Source organism: Callorhinus ursinus, unplaced genomic scaffold, assembly GCF_003265705.2.
Source record: "Callorhinus ursinus isolate GAN/ISIS: 27379988/994484 unplaced genomic scaffold, GSC_fseal_2.0 scaffold8, whole genome shotgun sequence".
NCBI lineage: Eukaryota > Metazoa > Chordata > Mammalia > Carnivora > Otariidae > Callorhinus > Callorhinus ursinus.
The window spans coordinates 51,239,745-51,263,564 of NW_027397070.1; the positions used below are offsets into that span (position 1 = coordinate 51,239,745).

The 23,820-nt window shown below is 37.0% G+C and overlaps 1 pseudogene; it reads right to left on the reverse strand.

Moving 5' to 3' along the window:
- Positions 1 to 1,662: 1,662 nt before the first annotated feature.
- On the reverse strand, positions 1,663 to 3,313 carry LOC112822132 (programmed cell death protein 4 pseudogene; annotated as a pseudogene).
- Between the last annotated feature and the right edge of the window lie 20,507 nt (positions 3,314 to 23,820).

Here is a 23,820-nt window from a genome sequence, read left to right on the forward strand (position 1 = left end):
AGCACTGGGCAACGTACATTGATTAGGACCCAGTTCTGCTCCCTCTGAGTGATTCCCCTTGGCTTTTGGCTCCACCTTCTAAATTCTAGGCTTTGCCCACTGAATCATCCTTTCTTTTCCACAGAAATAGCCCAGACTGTTGAATCACAGATCTGTACTTCTGAAACAAATAACACAACATATTTTAAGAAAAAAGAAAAAGAAGAAGATAGCAGGAGAGGAAGAATGAAGGGGAGTAAGTCAGAGGGGGAGACGAACCAGGAGAGATGATGGATTCTGAAAAACAAACTGAGGGTTCTAGAGGGGAGGAGGGTAGGGGGATGGGTTGGCCTGGTGATGGGTATTAAGGAGGGCACATTCTTCATGGAGCACTGGGTGTTATGAACAAACAATGAATCATGGAACACTACACCAAAACAAATGATGTAATATATGGTGATTAACATAACAATAAAAAATTAAAAAAAAAAAAGAAATAGCCCACACTTGTAGTTGAGAAGTTTTGTCATTCTGCTCTTGACCATAGAATGTTAGGGGTCCAGAAGCCTTGATTAATTTTTAACTATCTCAGTCCCTTTTAGTCTAAATAAGCAGAGCTTCCTTCTGATATTTCTCTTAGAAACTTTGTAGGTTTCCTATGACTCTTACTAGAGTGAGCATCCTTGGATGGCAGCCACACACACTTTGGGGCGTTAGCATCTACAAACCAAAGCTATATTTACTCTTAAAGATAGGGCCCTTCCAACCTTTGGGTGAGGGTTGGTTGTGGAACACTGTCCCTAAAATTTTTGCAAGTTCTTTTTTCCACCTGAAGCATCTATTAAGCACACCCTTAAAATTTTTAGAAGCTTTTCTTTTTTTATTTTTAAAATATCACTGAGCTTTAGAGAAGATCAAAAAACAAGTATGTATGCATTTCCCACAGATAATATTAAAAGGATTTACTACTGTACTTTTAAGTTTGCAAAGAACAAAATTTAAATTCACTAGGTTCAAATATGCTCCCTTATAGGATTTAAAATTTGCTGTGTAAAATAAAAGTTTTTAAAAAGACCTAAGTATATGTACTCCCAATAAAGAATCAACACTGCTTCACATGTTTTATTTTGTCATACATTCTTTTAGAACCTGGTTCATTTTTTCAGTTTTGTAGAAAAATAGATGTTCCAGCCACCATTTATTTAACTATCTAGAATTTAAGACCAATCAATATGTTCCCTGGAAAAATGAATAAGTCTTATAACTAACTCATTTTCTTAAAATTCTTCAAGACAAAGAAATAACTTTTTTTTTTTACTCCCAAAGCACAGTATTCCAACAGCAGCAGCCAAAATGGGGTTTTAGCAGCTTAACTTTACCCCCTAAATAAAGCTTTGTATAAACCAGTGATTTTGCTACAAAAACACTGTCTTTGAAAGAAAGGAGTGGCAGTCAGACATCAATGCAAAACTTGGAATGATTAGGTCATAAACATGGCACTTACAAAAGGTAGCTTATGAGAATATTCCACTTAAGAAGTGGTTACTCTTCTGTCCCTCCTTAACACCCTCAAAAGAAAAAAAAGAAAAAGATAAAAAGAAAAAAACATGTCCTTTAAAAATTCTCCTTAAATTTTAAGTTTATAAAATTTCAGAGACGCCTTGTACCCAAAACAAGTGCTTCAAAAAAAAAAAAAAACCTGTGCTAATAACTCTTACAATTCAGATATATTTATATATATTTTTTATAACATCTAAGACTGTAAGAGTTCTTATATTCAGTAGCTCTCTGGTTTAAGATAACCTCCATCTCCTTCAGTTACAAAACGTTTTCTGCCCCTTGAAGGACAAAGATCTCTGAGTTGTCTGGAAATTATTCCAGCCTGAAAACATTCTTCTCCAAATCACTCAAGCACAGAGTATGAATGTGGGACATCCAGATTAATGTCTGGAATTTCATTGTAAATTCTCTCATAACCTCTTTTCATTTGGTCTAGAGTAATGGTAGAAGATTTCCAAAGAGATTTTAATAAATCCAAGATCATCTTAAATGTACTTTCTCCAGTTGACTCTAAAACCATTACAATGGCTTCATATACAAGCTCATGGTGAAAATGAGGTACTTCTAGTTCCTTAAGGCAATGTTCAGCTTCAGATATGTCTCCGGAGAGTAAATACTCTTTCAGCAGCATATCAATCTCTTTAACAAGGTGATTAACAGACTGCTGCCCACCTCCAGAACCCCACACACTATCTTTGTGCTTTCCACTTTAGACAAACTCAGGAGCACAGTAGCCTTGTCCAGAGCAGCTCTAGCCTATACACAATCTACAGTTCCTTTGTAACTATCATTATAGGTATTACATAAAATTCCATCTCCAACAGCTCTAGCAATAAACTGGCCCACCAACTGTGGTGCTCTAGGAGTATCCAATGCCAATTCAGGTAGATCTTTCAATAATTTGTCAAATGATTTTTCTACATCATTTGTGCTCATTACTGTCCCACAAAGGTCAGAAAGAAGCTTAGATGTCATTTCTCTATGACTAGCCTTTCCCTCCAATGCCAAGAACACTGCCAACACTGGTACTCCACTTTTCATTTCACCAAGATTTAAATCTCTCAGCATTTCCGCAACTTCATTAGTATCTCCATGCTCAAAATATTCCTGTATGATTGGTGTTAAAGTCTTCTCAAATGCGGTTTAATCCAAAGGCAAAACTACAGTTTCATAAACACAGTTCTCCTGGTCGTCGTCATAGTTAAGATCTTTCACATCCACCTCCTCCACATCATATACCTGTCCAGGTGTACCCCGGACACCTTTGCCTCCTGCACCACCTTTCTTTGGTAGTTCCCTTCCTTTCCCAGATCTGGATCTCCTTTCTAGCAACCTTCCCTTTGGACTGGTTGGTACAGTTACTCCACTTCTAAGGGCTTCACTTCCATTATCACTCACTGAATCGCCTCTGCCAGAGTCCTGGGATGAGTTTTTCCTCAGGTGCCTTTTTGCCTTGGCATTAATTCTAGCTTTGTAAATGGAGGATGCCGAAATCCAATTTCCATTTATCTCATTTTTTATTTCTTCAGTCCCAGCATTTTCTTCATCACCAGAAAAGAGTCGCTTAAATTATCAGGATCTGTGGGGTTTACATTCAGTATTTGCTCATTTTCTATATCCATTGTTCCTTAATGTCACTTACACTGATTAAATTACCAATGGAAGTCTTCCCTTGGAATCTATTTCCCCTCGGGCCGCCGCCGCTGCTCACCCAGGTCCCTGGTCCGCTGGCCCAGACCCCGCACCTCAGCTTCTACCGCCGCCTCAGAGCGTCTCTGCCTAGAAGCTTTTCTTTTTAATCTGAGAGTGTAAGAGACATGGGCTTTAATTTTTATGAGGTCTTAATAATCTTACAGACACATCCTTGACTTGGCTTTGACCTGAGACCACATTATACTAGCATCACCCTGGGTTTGATGTTTTTCCCAGAGTCATTTCTTACTTTGCCAACTTTTTGCCATCTGGAGAGGCTTGGAATGAGAAACAGTTTTATTTTCTAACCTTGCAACTTCTGGATTAGAAAATTTCCTCTAAATTTTGCTTGAAATCCAAGTTGTTTCTTTGGGTCTTCTTTCTCTTTCATCATTCCATTATCAGCAGTTAAAAGAAGACAACTGACACTTTCAACATTATCCCTGGAAATCACTTTGGTAAATCCACAAGTTCATTAGTTATATTTTCTATCATCCATGTTACAGTAGGTGACAGGGCTGCCAAATCTTCCATCACTACTTAAGACTGGTCACCTTTCCTTCAGTCCCCAGTATTAATTTCCTCATTGCCTTTTCAGCCCCTACTGAGTCTTCTTACTCCTGTTCATTCCTCCCTATAGTCCAAGCTCAAAATCAATACCATATGTTTTAGGTTTTATATTACAGTTGTACCTTATCTCTGTACTTCTCCAAAACTTAGTTACTTAAAGCAATAACAGTTTATTATATATGAACAATCTGTCAATTGACTAAGTGGTTTTTCTGTTTCCTATGGTGTTGGCTGGAGGGCCAGGGTGAATGGGAAGTCCAAAATGACACCACTTGCATGGCTGGAAGCTGGTGCTGGCTGCTGATTGATAGCTCATCTAGTGGTGTTAGCTGAGGGTCTTGGTTATCCTCAACATGGGCCCCTCCACATAGCTGTTTGGGCTTCCTGACATATAGTCACACTTATCACATTTAATTTATTTCTTATGTTAGCATTGTGACGTAGATATTATTATTTTCAGTCATTCAGCAAATAGCATCAATGATTAGCAGCTGTATGCCAGGAGCCATGGTTGATTTATGAGAATAAAAAGTCAAGCAAGACACATTTCTTGCCCTAGAGGAGTTTATAACTCGTGGAAGAGTTAATCAATGATAATAATGAAAATCATATATGGGGAAACAGAAATTTAAAAGGTTAACGATATTGCTTTTCATCTAAAAGCTGACTCAAGATATGAACCGAGATCTGTCTGATTTCAAAACCATGTTTTCTCTGCCGCAGTATTTAGAAAGTTAATATAAGTGTCCAGACCAATAGTAATGAAGATTCAGAAGTTAAAAATGAAAGCAGGATCAAATGCAAAATATTGCCAGGTAGAATAGACAGGACTTGATGACTGTTTATATGAGGTAGATAAGGCCAACAGAAGAATCAAAGGTGAGCCCTATGGGACTAATGCTGGGAAATCAGAAGGAAGGATTGGTAGTTAAAAATGATTCCATTTGTTTTATCTATGTTTAGTTTGAAGGACTGACCCAACATACAGATGTTATACAGCAAGCAGGATAAAGACAGAGAACTTGTACTCATTTATTCAAACTTTTCTGAGTACCAACTATATGTCAGGTACTGGGTAGGTGAATAAGAAACCATATCTCTAACTTCAATGATCTAATAGTCAAGGTGCAGAGACAGTCTTCCAGGCAGATGATTGTACTTTGATATGAGCAGAGCCACAGTAAAAGTAAATACACTAGTAGGTGCAAAGGAACAAGGAAGAAAGTAAAGATGACACTAAGGGAATTAACTATACATTGATGGCCATTACACCAGGGTATGGATGCAGTTGCTAAGGGGTAAAATAAAGGAAGAAAATGGCCAACGACACTTATTCAGATGGGGATTCAAAGAAGTAGATAGGAGGAATGCCTGAGAAGTAGGAAGAGAACCATCCACCGAAGCCAAGGCAAGAAAATATTTCTACAAAGTCACCCTAATCTTGGAAGAGTCAGAGGCAACTCAGTGGAATGAGATGTGGTCAGGAGCTTTAATATGCAATTGATGTAGGGCAGTCAAAGAGGATTAAGACCAAGAAGAGAATTCTTTATTGGGATTGAATTCAGTTCTTTCTGTTGTGTCTATACAGAAGTCAGATAAGCTATGATAATTCAGTCTTTCAAAGACATTAAAATGACTTCCAGATAAACAAGTCTATTGGTTATATAGCTCTATCATAATGACTCGTATCCCAGAAAGGGATAAATGAACTATAAGCTGAATGAGAAAGAAACACTTAGCTGAGATAATTAAGTTAGCTAGGCTTAATTGAGGGTTCAGAAGCTCTGAGATTTGGAATGGAAATGGTAGAGGATAAGCTTATTTTCAAATATGGAAGAATAATTTCAGGTTAAAAGCTGAAAAGGCCTAAGCATTTAGTATCTGAGCTGTCCCAATTCAACTTCTTGCTCTGTCTGAAGAAAATGTCATTGTAAAAGCAGAAACAGCTATTTGTTTGGAAAAAAACAGGACAACTCTTCATTTTTAAATTTTCTATTCCCTATAAGAAACTTTTAACCAAAACATAAAAGTATTTGTAACAGGATGTTGAAATGGGGTTTTCCTATCTCAGTTTCAGCTAAGACCCCAAAGAATAAGAACAAAACAATAGGTGCCAAATACCCCCACGATCTAAAATGAGAAGCCAGGTCATATACTCATGACTTGCAAAAGAAGTATTCTGGAAATTTGTTTTGGCAACCCTTAGCGTAATGACTGCCTCAAGGATATTTAGAAGGTTGGAGAGGCCAAGAAAGAGGACTATTTTTAGAGGGAGATTTTTTTGGAGAGAGTTACTGGAATGCTATGGAATTCACTACCGATTCTGACTCAAACACACATACTTGACCACCATGATGGACGAGAGAGGTGTCCTGACCCCTTACCTCAAGCCAAGTAAGTGGATATGAAGGAAAACTACTCGGAGTTTCACCTTTGTCCCTAAAAGTCTGTGGAATACATAGACTGATACCATATCTATTTCAAGACTAGTCCAAATGTGGGAAATGGTGGAGGCTGCCCTGGTAAAGAGCGGCATGCAACCACATGTTTCCCAGTGATTAATTGCAGGGCTCAAATTGGAACCCAGCATGGATACTCACCCAAGAGGGCTTCCTAGAGGGAAGATAGGACTCCCAACAGAATAGACGGCTGGATGTCCATGGTCCAAGGAGAACTTATAAGCAGACACCTAGAAAAGAGGCATTGCCTTAACCTCAGAAATGTATCTGGAGGTTCCCAGTGGGGAAATCTTTGAGAAACACATGAAAGCTCCTCAAGAGATCATGAGTCAGCTTTGGATGTCTGCCAAGCTCAGAAAGCAACTAAGTGAGATCATGACTGTGTGACATTACTAGCAATGTTAAACCTTTCCTGCATCCTGCACCTAATATATCTTCTTCCTCACCCCCTCTCAAGCTGCTGCTCTCAAGTTGGATGAGTCAGAGACAACTTATTGTAGTAAGGTGAAATAAAAACTTTAACCTCAAATAAAGCTTTGAGTCTTGATTATTACCATGGACTGGCCATATTAATTCTGAAATGAGATTGTTATTGCATTTAGAAAGAAAAGAGATTTTTTTTTCTTTTGCTATCTGAGGGCCATAGCACCTGCCTAAGTTTTTACTGAAGGCTCAAGGAAGAAATAGCCTACACAGATGTTTTAAGGGGCAGTGTTTCATTTTGCTTTCTTTTCACACTCAAAGGAGCCTCAGTTGTTTGTTGTAATGATTACACCTAGACGGTGTTCTTTGGAGTACAGTATAGCATGATGACTAAAGGTGCCACTTATGGAGTAAGACCTAGATTCAAATGTCAGCTGTGTGAATTGGGGTAACTGACCTGGTCATTGCAAACTTTCTCTCCTGGAGCATGGGGATAATAATTGTACCTACATTATAGGATTGATATGAGGACTAAATGAATTTATGTAGGTAAATCACTTAAGTACTTTGCCTACCATAGTTTGTACTCTATAAATAGTAGCTATTGTTATGAATTATTTACCACAGTTGCAATTAACTGCTTTTTCCTTGTTCTCAAGAGCATATTGGTTGATGTTTGTCTGTACAGACTATTCCTAATTTCCCCATTAAACTTAACCTTTTAGATGTAGATTTCTAGACCCCCTCTGAAGTAAAAGTTTGCAGTCCTTCCAAGCAGCTCAGCAATACTGTAGGATGGGGAATGGAAAGTATAACCAATTGAAAAACTGTAGGCAGAACTTGAGCAAGTGGAAAGTGATTATTTTGTCTGGCATCTTCCCAGTTCCCTGCAGAGCAAAAAATCCTCTGTACCCTTGCTAGGAATGGCCTAGGATTTTGGAAGACTTCTGGGCCATCAGAGTGATTTTCCACCACTTTTTTTGAAAATCATTTCACTGAAATTCAAGTTGCATGGAGCGCATGGTATTTTGATATTTTCAAATATTTCAACATATTTTATAAGGATGGTTGTCAGATTTCTTCCTTGTGGGGGGGAAGAGTCAACATAATTTAAGCTAAACATTCTTGAAAATTGAAAGGAACCCATCTTAAAGAACATTAGATACTCAATCTTAGATGTTTCCTCTTTCCTCCAAAATCTTAAAAGAGCCCATTAAAAACATGGTTGGATAGGTAGGGCTACTCAACCACAACCACAACCACAACCACAACAAAGAAAGAGAAAAGAAAAAATGAAAATTGGAGTAGTATAGAAAAAGGGAGCGGTATGGAAACATAACAGCTGTTGTTTCTGTCTAGCTGTATTGGGGCATTATTGTGCTACAGGATTTTATAACTAAAGAAGCCTTAGAGGTTGTCTATAGTACCAGCCCTCTCTGTCCCCTGCTATCACCACATTCCATCCTAACTCTTTCAACTGATGCTCCTTAGCTTCTGCAATGACTTGAGTTCCTGAGTAATTATTTTATTTCAGTTAATGTTTCATTTTAGAGATATAATACATTTACATGGCTCAAAATTTTAAAGGCCCAAAAGGGTATACAGTAAAATGTTTCCATCTTATTCTTATTCTGGGCAATCATTGGATCTTTCCAAAGGGAACTGATGTTATCATTTTAATATGTATCATTTCAGAGCACAGAATTGGAACCATGAATGTGTGTGTGCACACATGTATCCTCTTCTATTACACAAGTTGCAATTTATTACATAATAGGTTTTGTACTTTGATTTTTAATCTAAAAATTTATTTTAGATATTCTTCCATATCCATAAAGAGCTTTCTCATTATATTTATAGCTGCATAATTTTCCTTTGTACACAGGCACCATAATTTATTTATCTAGTTTCCTATTTATGGACATTTAGATTATTTCCAGTATTTTGGCATCTCAAATAATGCTGTGATGAGTTATTTTACATAAAGGTGCTTCATGTGTGTATGAGAATATCCGTAGATGAAATCCCAAAAGTAAAATTATGGAGTAAAAGGATATGTGTATTTGTAATTTGGAAGGTAATGGACACATGCATACTCATGTCACATGCTATGGAAGAAAGTTAGGCTTATTGGGAAAGCTCACAGGTGGCAGGGCCAGCAGGATGCAAGGGTTCACTGTCCTACTGACATCCTGAGGAGACACATGCTGTCACATGATGCACCAGGGAAAGTGTTCCATGGAAATGATCCTGTCCTCATTATGCTCTTTGTATTTGTATTTCTAGAGTGATCTGGCAGAGAATACCTCCTTAATTCTGTAACAAGTGAGGCCTCCTGGCCTAGGAAACGCCCTTGTAGGATCAGAACTAAGAGTCTTTACATCTCAGTGCTGCTGATATCAACCAGAGGACTGGTGCTAGTCCAATGATCTAACTCCATCCTGGTGAATTAGCTCATTGTGAAGCTACCAGAGGGAAAAATAAAAACAAAAACAAAAAATCTGGAGGTAGAGAGCTGTGAGGGGTACCCGGAAGTCAGAAAAATGCCCTCCCCTCCTCTAGTCATAGTTAATTCATTCTCCATAGAGATTACAGTAATTTACACTCACACCAATGAATGATATTGCCTATTTCCTCATATCCCCATCATCAGGACATGATCACAGTTTTTGATCTTTGATAATATGCTGGTGAAAGTGTAGGCTCAGTATAGTTTACGTTTACATTTCTTTTATTATTATCTAGACTAAGCATCTTTTTATGTTTTAGAATAGCTCATTTTCCTCTTTTGTGATATGCCTGTTCATATCCCTTTCTGTTTTTATTTTGGGTTATTGGTCTTTTTCTTATTGGTTTGTAGGAGATTTTTAGCTATTATATCCGTTAAGGAATTAATGCTTTGTCTGTAACATGGATTGCAATCCCAATTTATTATCTGAATTTGAATTTTGCTTATGGTGGATTTTATCTCGCAGAAATTCAATTTTCCATGTAGCTGAATTTATCACTTTTTGTTTGGGGCTTTTGTGCCTTATGTTATATAGAAAGGCCTTCCCTACTCTGAGATTATTTAAAAAACAAAACAAACAAAACTTGTCCTATGGTTTCTTTTAGAACTTTTATATAATACTTATTTCCCTTTCTTCTTTTTAAAAACATTAGAATCTTTAATCCATCTAATTGTCTCTAATTGTTTAAGTTGAGGACATATGGTATACATCTGTATATCATTTTTGTATCTACAGAATTAGGAGGAGTTGTATAAAGGTGTAGCAATAAAGCTTATTTACCTTTTCTTTTCAAGGACGATTTCTTCAGTATACTTTAGTATTCTAACCACTCAGTCAGTGGGTTTGCCTTGTTTTGCCTTGTTTTCCTACAACTGTCAAATTTCTAAGGATCTCAAGTTCCCACAGACCTAGAACTCCTAATTAGATAGATGCTGCTAGACTTCTATGAAACCTATATAGATATTTTTCCAGATTTTTTATTATTTGTTTTCTGTTTACCTAAGATTTAGCCATTCTTGTTGCATTTTAATCAGTATTACACGACTTTACCTGTGCTGTTTATAAAACATTTTTAAAGAGATTTATTCCCAAGAGGAATTGTGTGTGTGTGATTTGACAAACTGATTAAAGTTTTTATAAGGAAAAACAAAAGATCAGGGATGGGCAAGACTTTTAGAAGAGCAACATGGGGGACTCATCTTTCTAGAGATCAATAATTTTTATAAAACTAAGTCAGTGTAGTACAGTTACAGAGGTAGACCCACGAATGAAATAGTACAAAACCCAGAATCAAATCCACACATATATAGAAACTTGATTTATGATGGAACTATTATTGAAGAATAATGAAAATTGGCTAGAAGTGCCAGGAGTTTCAAGACAAATTGAGACAACTGATTATACATATAGAAAAAATGAAATTGGATGTGTACTTCCTCTTATGAGCAAAATATAAATTCTCAGTTCATTTAAAGTTTGAAAGGTGAATGTCAAAGCTAAAATATATGGTAGATAAAGCTGAGAATAACTTCGTGGCTTTAGGGTGGAAAAGAATCTCTTAAACAGAAACAAAAAGTGTGAATCATGAAGGAAGCAATTAATAAATTTAACTATATAAAATTAAGAACTTAAGCTCATTTAAAAAGTGGAAATAAGACAATTAGCAAGAGAAATTTTGAAGCATATGATTGGCAAGGGATTAAAATCTAGGCTGTATAAGGAATTCCTACAAATTGAAAAACAAATGAGCCAATAAATAAATAAATAAATAAAACAAATTGAAAAGGCACTTTATAGAAGGAGAAACATGAGTGGCCAACAAACATGAGAAGAAAACTTCACTGGTAATAATGAGAGTGAAGATTCAAACCACAATGGTTTCCACTCGAACCAATTGGCAAAAGTTAAAGTGTCTAACAAATTTTATAAGGATGTGAATCAAATGAAACTGTATCTATGCTAGAACCCTATCTATACCATATAAACCTAAATGATATACAGTTCAGAGATAGAAATTTCTTTTTTTTTTTTTTTAAGGTAAGAAAACAGTAGACATGATGTAGGTGGTGGTTATCTCTCTTGAGTCAGGGGATGGGAGTGATGTCAGAGGGAGTTACCAGAGAACTTCAAATATTATAGTAATGTTCTATTTCTTTAACAGGGTGGTGGGTACACTGGCATTTACTGCATTGTTATTTTTTTTATACTCTGCATGTATCAGCTTCCTCGGGCTGCCGTACCGTAACAAAGTACCACAAACTGGGTAGCTTCAAATAATAGAAATCTATTATCTCACAGTCCTGGAGCCTAGAAATCTGAAACCAAATGCTGTTGGATACAAAGAGCACAGAAATATACCACAACAGACCCTTATTGATTATTGCCCCGTTCATTCTGGGGTGCTATAGCAAGCAGAATGTGTTCAGTCCCAAAACATGGTATCTTCCCCTTTCCCCAGCTGACACTAGGGAAAATTCCTTCCTTGCCCCTTCTGAGCTTCTAGTGGCTTTTGGCATTCCTGGGCTTATGGCAGTACAACTGCAATCTCTGCCTTCGCCTTCATGTAGCTGTCTTCCCAGTGTGTCCTTCTGTCCTCTCCTCTTCTTCTAAAGACACCTTTGCTTTAGGTGCTATTACCCTATCAGGGCTATTACTCTATTTAAGGCTCACACTAATCCAATAGGACCTCATCTTAACTAAAGACATCTGCAATAACTCTATTTCCAAATAAAGTCAGGTTTCTGATGTTCTGAGTGGAAATGAATTTTGGAAGGACACTATTCAGCTCATGATACTGCCAACATTTTATTGTCATTCATTTTATCTACTCATAGTTAACTTTACAAAAAGAATGCATTATAGATCTCAGTGACATGTCAGTAGGGACCATTTCCAGCTTGATGCGTAAAAACTGTTGGGTACAAAGAGGACACAAATATACCACAACAGATCATTCCTGATTATTGACCTGGTTCATTCTGGTGTGCTATGCAAGTAGGACATACTCAGCCCCCAAACAGGCCATCTCCCCGTTTCCCTCTTTCCTTCTCTTGCTTGCTGTGAATATGGATGATTTTTAAATGGATGATTTCATCATGCTTTCTCTAGTTTGCCACTAGCCTGTATAGCATAGTATAGGACTTCTCAAAGTGTGTTTCAAGGACCAGCAGGGAACTTGTTAGAAATGCAAAATTTCAGCTTCCACCCCAGACCCATTGAACCAGAAACTCCAAAAGTGAGGACCAGAAATCCGTGTTTCCACAAGCTCTCCTGATAATGCTAATGAATGCTCCATGTGAGAAGCACTGAAATAGTGGAGAGAGCACATACTCTGGAGTCAGAACACTAAGGCTTGAGTCCTAAAAATTTTGTCACTTTTTAGCTACCTTACCCTGACCAATTACTTAACTTCTTTGTTTTCTCTTCTATAAGAGAAGAAATGTGGTTCCCTATTGTGTGGATAATAGCACATTTCTAAAATGGTTCTTATAAGGATGAAATTAGTTAATCCATGTAAAAGTCTTAGAACAGGGCTTAGCACACAAGTACTATATAAATGTTGCATAATTAAATGTTTGCTACAGTGGGAAGGAAAGGAAAGGAGACCTGCTTGCTTCATTGATGTGCATCAGCGTCCCAGCTCTTAAAGACAATCGAATTAGCAAGGCTGGTCTAAAATTTCTTCAAGATATTTTGCCCTCTTCTGGAAATTAAAACATTTTTTATCTCTTAACCTCCTACCTGGCATTTTCATCATTTCTCCAAGTAGAGGTAAGCTGGTGGTTCTATAATTGCATCTGCAAGTTCTGTACGCTGACATGTAAATCAATTGAGTAAAGGGTACTTCTCCTGGGCCCGGAAATTAAAGTTAATTTAGAACACGAGGAATTCTCTTACCAAATACTCGCTCACTCCAGGTTTCACTTTTCTTCTACTGGTACTTGTTTCTCTCCGATTTGAATATCCTTCTCCTTAACAGGGAGTACAAAAGGGGGCGCCTGGGTGGCTCAGTTGTTAGGCGTCTGCCTTCGGCTTGGGTCATGGTCCTGGGGTCCTGGGATTGAGCCCTGCGTCAGGCTCCCTGCTCAGTGGGGAGCCTGCTTCTCCCTCTCCCACTCCCCCTGCCTGTGTTCCCCCTCTCCTGTCTCTCTCTCTGTCAAAAACAAAAACAAAAGCAGGGAATACAAAAAAAAAAGTTTTTCCTTTATTTTAATCAGGTCATTTAAATTTTCCCTAATGATGGACCTTACTTCATTGACCTTCTTATAAGTGATACTTAGTTAAAATACATTTAGCCATTTAGTCAACAAGTATTTATTGCATACTTACCATATGCAAGCAGTGATTTGTATGTTAGGAAGACAGCAGTGAAGAGAATATGCAAAAAAATCTCTGTCCTCGTGAATCTTATCTCTGTAGTATATAGACAACATAAATAAACATATTAATAAATACAATTATTGGGTCAAAAATAAATGCTATGGGAAAAACATGTTAAGGTAAGGGAGATTGATAGTATCGGGGGTAGAATTTTAAATAAGTTGTTCAGGATTGCCTATTTTTTTTATTGACTTACTATTTTATTTCGTTATTGTTTCTTCTCTTAGAAATGAAAAGCGAGGAGTGAGACTTGCTTCCTTGGCCTTGAGAATTCTAGGAGATCTGTTCCATGTAGGTTTCAGTGAAGGTGGTTTCCAGGATCTGGTCCAGATCAACTAGTTCTTTATAGGACTGTGTATTTGTATCCCAGGGCTACTGGAACAAATTACTACAAACTGGGCAGCTTAAAGCAATAGAAATTTATTCTCAGACAGTTCTGAAGACTAGAGTCCAGAATCAAGGAGCTGATAGGGTTTGTTCCTTCTGGAGATTCTGAGAAAGAATCTGCTCCATCCAGTGGCTGCTAGCAATCCCTGACATTCCTTAACTTGTGGGCTCATCACACAAATCTCTGCCCCCATTTTCCCATCATCTTCTCTGGGTCTGTCTGTCTTCTCCTCTTCTTATAAGGCATTTGTTATAGGACTGAGAGTCCACCTGGATAATCCTGGATGATCTCATTTAGAGACCCTTAATTATTTACATCTGCAAAGATCCTTTTTCCAAATTAGGTCACATTCACAGATTTCAGGTGGACCGATCTTTTAGGGGGGGTCACCATTCAGCCCAGTAGATGAGATTGGAGAGTTTAATTATTGTGGTGATAGTTCCCTGCCTGCAATAGTAGATGCTGTAGTCAATAGTTGCTGCTAATTTGAGGACAAAATTAAATTCAAGATTAGGATTCTCCATCATAAAATTTAGGCCAGTTCAACACCAACCTGTGATTCGGCTCATCCACTAAATGCTAGTCCAAAAGCTGTTACTTATCTGTGAAAAAATAAGAACAGAAATTGAGGGTAAGCCTTTAGAAACTTCTTTAGCAATTTGATAATGTCTGTTGAAGCTAATAATAAAAAATGGGGGCTTATGTTTCATGTTTCTTTTTTTATTTTATAAGTGTTCATGTTTCTTTATTAAAACCTATTTTCTGGTAATTAATTGTTACTGTATTTTTACAAATATTGGCTGGTGATTAATTAAAAAATACATGGATTATTTGAGAAGCTCTGGTAGAGGCTATTGTCACTAACACAATTTATAGAAAGCAATATCTTTCCATAATTATGTCTGCCCACAGGACTGAAAACATTTCAGTGCCAGGAATGGAGGGGATATGTGTTGCAGATGATGTGCCTTATATCACAAATAACAATATCTAATTGTTCCCTTGGGGTATCTCAGAATCTAGCTTTAATTTTGTTACTATTTGGTACCTACTCATCCAAGGCTGGTGCGGTAAACCTCTACGGGTCAGGAGAATTGAATCAAGCTCTGGCTCACAAGTTGCCAACCTCATGATTGTAGACAGCTCTCTTTGCTCTTCTAGTCAAGTTTTCTCACCTGTAAAATATATTTCTTTTTGCTTTGACATCCCATTGAGCACCAGTACCACCACGATCAAAAATAAAGTGTTAAGACAAAACAGGAACTATCTCACCTATGGATTAGCTGGAGATATGGACATTGTTTTTCACAAAAGTTTTCATACACACAGCAAAGTTGAACAAAGTTTTCACTTGAAAAGTTCTAGAACCAGTTCCAATGTGGGAAGTGGAGGAGAAGTCCTCACACATTCAAACAAGCAATGCTCCAACACCAGCTGGCTGCCTTATGATTCAGCCCAATTTTGACACTCTCTACCCAGAGGAAGCACCACATCCCACAAAGTGAATGGCTCAGCCCTACAGGACTGGCCTCTGCTTCAGATGCCAATCGCAAGCCCAGGTTGTTGTCTGTGCTTCTGATTGACCATCTGCAGAATGGAGGTTCGTATACCCCCTTCCCTGGACTTTAGAAGCCAGTCACAAGCCTAGGCTGTTACCAGTACTTCTGACAGACTTTCTGTCAGAGGTTCCCACGACCACCTTCTTGAGTTGGATTAATTTGCTAGAGTGGCTCACAGGACTCAGGAAACCCATTTACTCACTAGATTATCAATTTATTACAAAGGATGTTAAGGGGCCGGATAAAGAGCTGTATTAGGTGGGGTCCCGAACAAAGTTGCTTCTCCTCATGGAGTTTGGGTCTTGACACTATAGCACATGAAGGGGTTCTGGTTGCCTAACCTGGAAGCTCTCCAAAGCCCCTCTTTTTGGGTTTTTATTGAGGCTTCATTACACAGGCATGATTGATTAAATCATTGGCCATGAATGATTGATTCAATCTCAAGACCCTCTCCCCTCTCAGGAAACCAGGGAGTGGAACTGAAAGTTCCTACCCTGTATTCAATGTTGGATCCCCTATCAACCAGCCTCCATCCTTAGGTGCTTTCCAAAAGTCACCTCATTATCATAAACTCAGTTGTGGAGAAACAGGGCTCGTTATAAATAACAAGACACATCTTTCACCTTTATGGTTCTGAAGTGATTTCAGGAACTGAGCACAAGAGACCAAATATTATAATAGGTGCTCCCATTGCTCTTATCATTCAGGAAATTCCAAGGGTTTAGGGAGCCATAAGCCAGGAGCTGTGGACCAGAGCAAATATATATGAAAAATATAACTTAGTGATGTGAATGCCCAAATACATATCTTTTATAAATCACAATATTGCATCACTGAATACCGTATAACCACAACCTAGATTTTACTATTACCATTTTCTTGTACATGTTTATCACCTGTCTAGTTCTCTCCATAATTATGAATCCATACATTTTCCCCTTCTAGGTTGGATTTTTTTTTTCTACATTTCCAAGGGAATGGCAGACATTGGTGCACTTCCACTTAAATACTTGAACAAGCTTATCATTAACCAGAGCTCAATATTGGAATATTTTTCTTTTGATATAAAATTTATATATGAAGAAATGAACAAATCTTAAGGGTATTTTCGCTGAGATTTGACAAATTCATACATTTATGTAATCCAAACCCTACCAAGGTTTTCAACATTTCCATCAATCCAGAGACAACCTAGTCATGATTTTTCTACCCTAGATTAGGTTTTTCTATTTTAGAACTTCATACACATGAAATGTTATGAGATGTTCTTTTTTTAGGTAAGGCTTTTTTTGACTCAGCATGATGGTTCTGAGATTCATCTATGGTGTTGCCTATATTAGCATTCCACTTTGCTGAGTGGTATTCCATTTTATGACCATTGATGAGTATACCACAATTTTGTATTCATTCTTCTATTGATGGACACCTCAACTTTTTCCAGGTTTGGGCTACTATGAATTCCCATGAACATTTTTACATAAATCTTTCTGTGAACAAATGTTCTTATTTTTCTTGATTAATTTGTGGTTCTATGTTTATGTCTGTGGTCTCTTTTGAATTAATTTTTGTGTAGAGATTCATTCTTTACATATGGATATCCAGTTTCTCAGCCCTAATTTTTGAAGAGAATACCCTTTCCCCTCCTTTCTCCATTGAATTATCCTGGTATTTTGTTTAAAATTTAATTGACCATATACATGTGTTTTTTTCTGGGTTTTCTATTCTGTTCCATTGATTGATATGACTATTCTTATGCCAATACCACACTGTCTTGATAACTATAACTTTATGGTAAGTCCTATACCTTTGTTCTTATTTCAAAATGTTCTTTTTACTTTTCTAGATCCTCTACCTTTCTGTATAAATTTTATAATCAGATGATCAATTTCTGCCAATAAGAACCTCTTGGGATTCTGATTGGAACTGCAGTCAATCTATAGGTACATTTGGGGAGAAACAATGTCTTTACTGAGTTTCCATTTTGCAATTAAGGTCATTCAGTGACTATTAAATCTCTAATATTGTGTTTTTCAATTCTAGAATTTTCATTTGGTTCTTGAAGTTTTATTTTCACTCCTTTTATTTCATTCACTATGAGCATACTGCTCTTTATTTTATTGAGCACAACTTTAAGGAATGTTTTAAAATACTTGTCAGCTACTTCTAATATCTATGTCAATCATCTTGGGGTTATATAGTCACACTTTCTGGTATCTTCTTATGCCAAGTAGTTTTGGATTGTATTCCTCACTTTATGCAAGTTACATTGTAGATGCTCTGGATTTATATTCCTCTAAAATGAGTTGATAGTTTGTTTTGTTTTTACAGACAACACACTTTGTTAGATTGTAAAAGTTGTCCTTTGGATGCCAATTCAAATTTAGTTCAGTTCTTTTGTTCTTGATTCTCTTGGAGTCTTGCTTATACATACATTGTTCAGGTGCCAGTGAGATCTTCAGGCAAAGTTTATACATGGAATGGACAGCTCCTCCTCTCTGGTGTTCTTCGTTCTGGGATTTCCCCCACCCTTTTGCGTTTTAGAGGTTGTCCCTCTCCAATTCTGTCCTCTGGGTTTTAAGACAGAAAGACTGTGGGTTTTCTGTTAGACTTTCACCTTCCCTAAGCTAAAGACTGGCAAAAAGGAAAAAGAAGACGCAGGAAGAGGAGAAGGAGGGGACAGAAGAGGAGGAGACGGAAAAGAAGGAGGAGGTGCAGAAGGAGTACAGGGTTGAAATATATTCAGCGCCTTTTACTTCTCCCAAGTGTCAGCTCCCCTTCGGAATCAGTTTATGTTAATTCTCTAGTGCTTTCAGGTACTTTCTTGTGTTTTGTCCAGAGTTTATAGTTGCTATCTGTGGGAGCTCACATTAGGTAGGAGCCTACGTGGCCTTACCAGAAGCAGTGAAAAACGGAACATTTAAAAATGCTTGTAATTAGAACCTATTGATAAAGAGAGGGCTGCATTTCTCTTAAAGACAGAATACCCAGGAAACACTTTAATGGTCCTTTTGTTTATATAAATATTAAGCCCAGGGCTAGAAGGGATAAGAGGTATTACAAACAAATGGGTGCACAAATTGATGTGCATAATAAAATATAGGAACATACGGGATCATAGTTCCCTGGGGATGAGTGGGGTGGTTCTGAAATAAAGTATAGGGAAGAAAGGTGATGCCAGGGAAGCAGCAGAACTTGGCTGGAGTCAGGGTTCTAAGTGATGAAACAGCTAAGAAAATAAAAGAACCTCCCATGTAGAAGAAATTTAGTCAGGACTGTCTGATATTCAAGTTAAGTTGAATCTCTGTTTTTGTTTTAGGCCTTCTCTTTATCCCAAACTGATAGTATATCCTACTAATTGTAAAAGAAAAAAATGGGAGCATATTTTCCTCTTCACCTGATTACTTTCTTGTATTGATTACATACTACTTCTCTAGCAGGTATATTATTTGAAAAAATCATCACTAAATTAACTCGAGGACAACAGGCTCCTAGAAAGATTAATGATATATAATTTACCTTTATGAAAGAAGCAAGCATCCAATAAATTAGAAAACGCATACCATCACCCAAGTAAATTGTTAAATATCCCAAGTGCTTACCTTATTGAGTATTTGACAAATGGATTTCACATTCGTTCAATTACGTCAGTGCTATTTTCATGTCACTTGCTCTATTGTTTGCATAAATATATGTCTTTTCACTAACAATGTTATGTGTACTTAACTCCATTCACTCTGTGTTGGGAAGGGACACTCAGCAAGGATAATCATGTGTCACAGGTACTACTACTCAGATTCCGAGATTTCAATGAGAATTTTATTCTGTCTATATGGGATGCCAAAAGTTTAAATATTTTTATACAAGAGATTCCTTTATTACTTTCTACACAACCCATGATTCTACATTCCCAGAAATATATTTTTTCAAAGTAACCATTTTCTTTCTCATTTAAGTAGGAAAAAAATGGAGTAATTGACCAGCAGAATTTCTGCTCTGGTAAGAACAACAACTGGGTTGAAAGAATTTCATCTGAACACAAAATCTCTGTGTTTTGGTTACTCTAGTAGGGTTTTCATAGCTAAGTACACAGTATTTGTTTTATTTTAAAAATAATAAAAATGATTTGCAAAGCCTACACCAAGATATTTGTTTTTATATTCCCACTCCCTCAACTTCCATTCTTCTTCTAATAACCATACCTTTCTAGTCCTTTGATAAACAACCTCTCCACATTTATTCACTTCCTAGGGTGGCCATAAGAAAGTACCACAAACTAGATGGCTTAAAACAACAGAAATGTGCTATCTCATAGTTTTGGAAGCTAGAAGTCCAAAATCAAATTGTCAGTAGGGCCATGTTCCTTCTGAAACCTGAAGAGAAGAATTTTTTTTTTTTTGCCTCTTCTAATCTTCTGGTGGTTTACTGGCAATCTCCAGTGTTTCATGGCTTGCAGCTGCAAAATTCCAATCTCTGCCTCCATCACATTGTCTTCTTATAAGGACACCAGCCATATTTGATTAAGGACTCATCGTATTTTAGTATGATCTCATCTTAATTAATTATATGTACAATCACCCTATTTCCAGATAAGATCACATTTTGAGGTACCGGGGGTTAGGATTTCAACGTATCTTTTTGAGAGGCACAGTACAACTCATAGAACCACCATTTTCAGTCTTCTGGATGGATCTGATGCTACGTTTGGCTCAAGAGATGGGCATGGGGCTCAGGTCTAGTCAATCAGAACATACTCCTCTGCTCAAGCTGCTTGGTTTCTGGTCTGTGCCTATGTATGAATCAGAGTGAACAAAATACAATGGGGATTTTACTGGGAATTCAAACAATGACACACTCTTAATTCTATTTAATGTTGGGGATATATGAAGCCTGGCTTCACTACTAGCTGTTCTCCTGCCATGAATAGGTACTGATGTGTAGAGATATGAGAGAGAGAGCAGGAGAGAAAGGGGGAGTAGGAAGAGGAAGAGGAAGAGTGGGTTTTCCAGAAAAACAGAACCAAGAAATTGGGTCATGCAATTATGAAGGCTGAGAAGTTCCAAGATGCACAGTCAGCAAGCTGGAGACCCAAGAGAGCTGGTATACTTCCAGTATGAATCTGAACACCTACAAATGTATAAATTCCAGTCCAGATGCTGGCAGGCTTTAGACTTTTCAAGTTCCTGTCAGAAGGCAGGAAAAGACTGATATCTCAGCTCAAATAGCCTTTATGGGCCATTCAGGCCTTCAACTGATTGCATAAGTCCCACCCACATTCGAGAGAGTGATCTGCTTTACTCAAGCTGCTTGTTCAGATGTCAATCTCATTCAAAAACATGCTCACAGAAACACCTGAAATAATATTTGCCCAAATATCTGGGCACCCTGTGACCCCATCAAATCAATACATAAAATTAATCATCATAGAGATGGAGAGACCAGTTTCTTTGCCATGGCTTGAGCATCTAAATTCATCCAGACATTCATGAAGCTCTACCCTTGGGTTTTTCAAGAAATGACCGATATATTCCCTTATTTCTTAAGTCATTTCAGTTGTCTTCTCTAATTTAAATATCTATTATTATCTTCACAATATCCCAGGACCCATCATCTCTAAGTGGAAATCATTGGCAAATACCATAGGTGAAATTATATTCTTCATCTGTCATCATCCTCAGGCCTTTGGGAGCAACCTTAGCTCTATGCCCCATTAAACTGTGGGCCAAAAACTTGCATGATAGTCACCTATTCCTTAAACAACAGAAATAACATGCTATAGTGTTACTTTTCACCTTGTAAGGAAAGAAACTCTTTCGTTGGGCTAGAATATGCTTGCTACTTATGCTTTTTCAGAACCTATTATTCATAGTTGTGTCCCCAGACCAAAATATCTCATTGAAATATTAAAAACACAATCAGCTAATAGTCCAAGAGAGCAGATAACTTTATGTCTTAGCATAGTGATTAGAGGATTTATGCAACCCAAGCAGAGATTCGAAATTCTCCACAATTTCATGCAGTCTATAAGTTGACATTTTTCTAGCCCTTGAGATGTCTGCATTTATGACTCTATAGAAAGAGAACTCAATCAACCAAGCAATACAATCAGTCTGTTTTCTTTAACACTTGCTTTCTGTAAAGTTTTTTGATTGCAATGACACACAAACATAAAGAAAAAAATTGCTCTTCACAAGACAGAAACTACACCAACTCAAGGATAAAATAAATCATCTAAAGGAAGTAAGAGTGCCAGGTGTTGCTAAAAAGATTTCATTTTACTCAGAGGATATCTAAAAGTTTGCCCCAACTTGTTTGACTTCATTTAGGGTCCTGCTTCTGTTCTTGCAAGTTAATTCCAATAGTCAAGAATGAGGTTGAACTCTTGCATCATGTGTTCATGGCCCAGCCAGACATATGTAGATGTTTCTGGAAAGTTTCTTGTAAGTTGAATCATGTCAGAGGTTTGCTAGAGGAAATTGTTATCTAAAGGAATTATATAAGAAAATTTTTTAAAAGTCCTCAGACTTTATGTTTATATATAAAATTTGTTTTTTCTTTTTTAGACTTGATTTAAGTAAGTCTAGACTTCTCTTTTATGAAATCCATCACAAACCAAATGAAATTAAGCTTTCAGACTACCCTAAAGCAAGCAAGAACAGAGGAGGTTGTACCTAGTTAACTGAGGACTGTACATAAGTGAAATAGTGTCTTTCCCTATTTTCTCTCTGAGGCTGATTCTAAATATTTAGATTGAAATTTTTATATATATATAGGGATAATATATTTTTACTTGGTAAACAAGTTTATTTTAAAAAGTTATATGAAGAAAGAAAATAAATCTTACCTAGAGAGTTTTGGACACATTCTATTGCAAGTGACAGAAACCCAATTCAAACTAGCTTGAGAAAACAAAAACAAACAAACAAAGATAATTTACCCTCATTGGATGCTTAGTAGCTTAGGAATATCTAGTTCCTCAAAGTCTTGCTGATAATAAAAACTGCCAACTTTTCATCAATTTTTGAAACATAAAAAAGATATTGCATTAAAAAAATTTCCTCCCCTTGATTATTAGTGATACTGAAATATTTTCATGTTTATCAGCTAATTTGATTCATTTTGATTCATTTTCTTTAATCAATTGCCCTATTTTAAATGAAATATATTAAAATTAGCAATACGGATCCTTTTGTTATCAAAGGTTATATATATATTTTTTTTCCCTGTTGTCTTTTGACCTTCAGTGTGAATTTTATTTTGCTTACCATTTTAAAATTTTTACACAGAAAACTCTGTCAGTCTTTTCCTATATGGAATTATGGGTTACTGGAAACAGAAAAGCCTACTTTTGAAAAGTTTTCAAAATTATTTTCTTTTTAAAGGTTTCATTTTTTTCCATTTAAAAATTTTATCTGAGGTTTTCTTGTAAGAGATATCTATCTGGCAAATTTTTTCACATTTTACATCTTTGGTGCTGCAATTGGTCATACAAAGTGAAATGGGAACAGAGACAAGGGGATGGCAAATTTGACCTGGCAGAAAAAAAATGGTGTATTTGCTTATTTTGTTTTGGTTTTAACTATTAGTCAGGATTCTTTTGGTGTAAGTGAGGTAGTTATCTGTTGCTATGTTAAAAACAAAAACAAAACCAAAAAAATACAACACAATGACTTAAAAGTATACTTTTTTTATCCACACAGTTTCTTTGGGTCATGAGTTTTGACTTTTCTGAGTGCTTCTGCTTCAAGGGTCTCTCACAAATTGTGGTCAGGATGTGTGCTGGAGTTGTAATCATCTGAAAGATTGAGCTACAGGTTCTGCTCCCAAGGTATGGCCAGTGAGCTCCCAGCTCCACCCTAAATGGAGCCTCTCCACAGGACCATGTGAGTGTCCTCAGGCATGGGACTGGTTTTCCCCAGACATAGTGATCCAAAACAGAGCAAGCTCGGTGCAAGATATTCTTTCTATGATATCTGGACTTGAAAGTCAAATTGTATCACTTCTGCCATATTCAATCTTTTAGATGGAAGTTACTAGGGACTCAAGTAAAGTTGTCAGGAGTGAACATTATCTCCAAGCTCAGCTTTCTCTGTTGATTTTAGTCCTAGACAGGCCTTTTCTTGGGTTGTAAGATGATGCCAACTTTGGTGACCACATCCTATCATCTTGATATGCTGATTTTCTTAGCTCTGGGGTCACGTGTTCCACCACTAAAGCTGCTGGTTAAGCCAGACCCAGCCACGCAAATTACAAGTGAAGAAAGAATAGACCCCTGCACAGAAAATAGAGATATTTATGGAAGA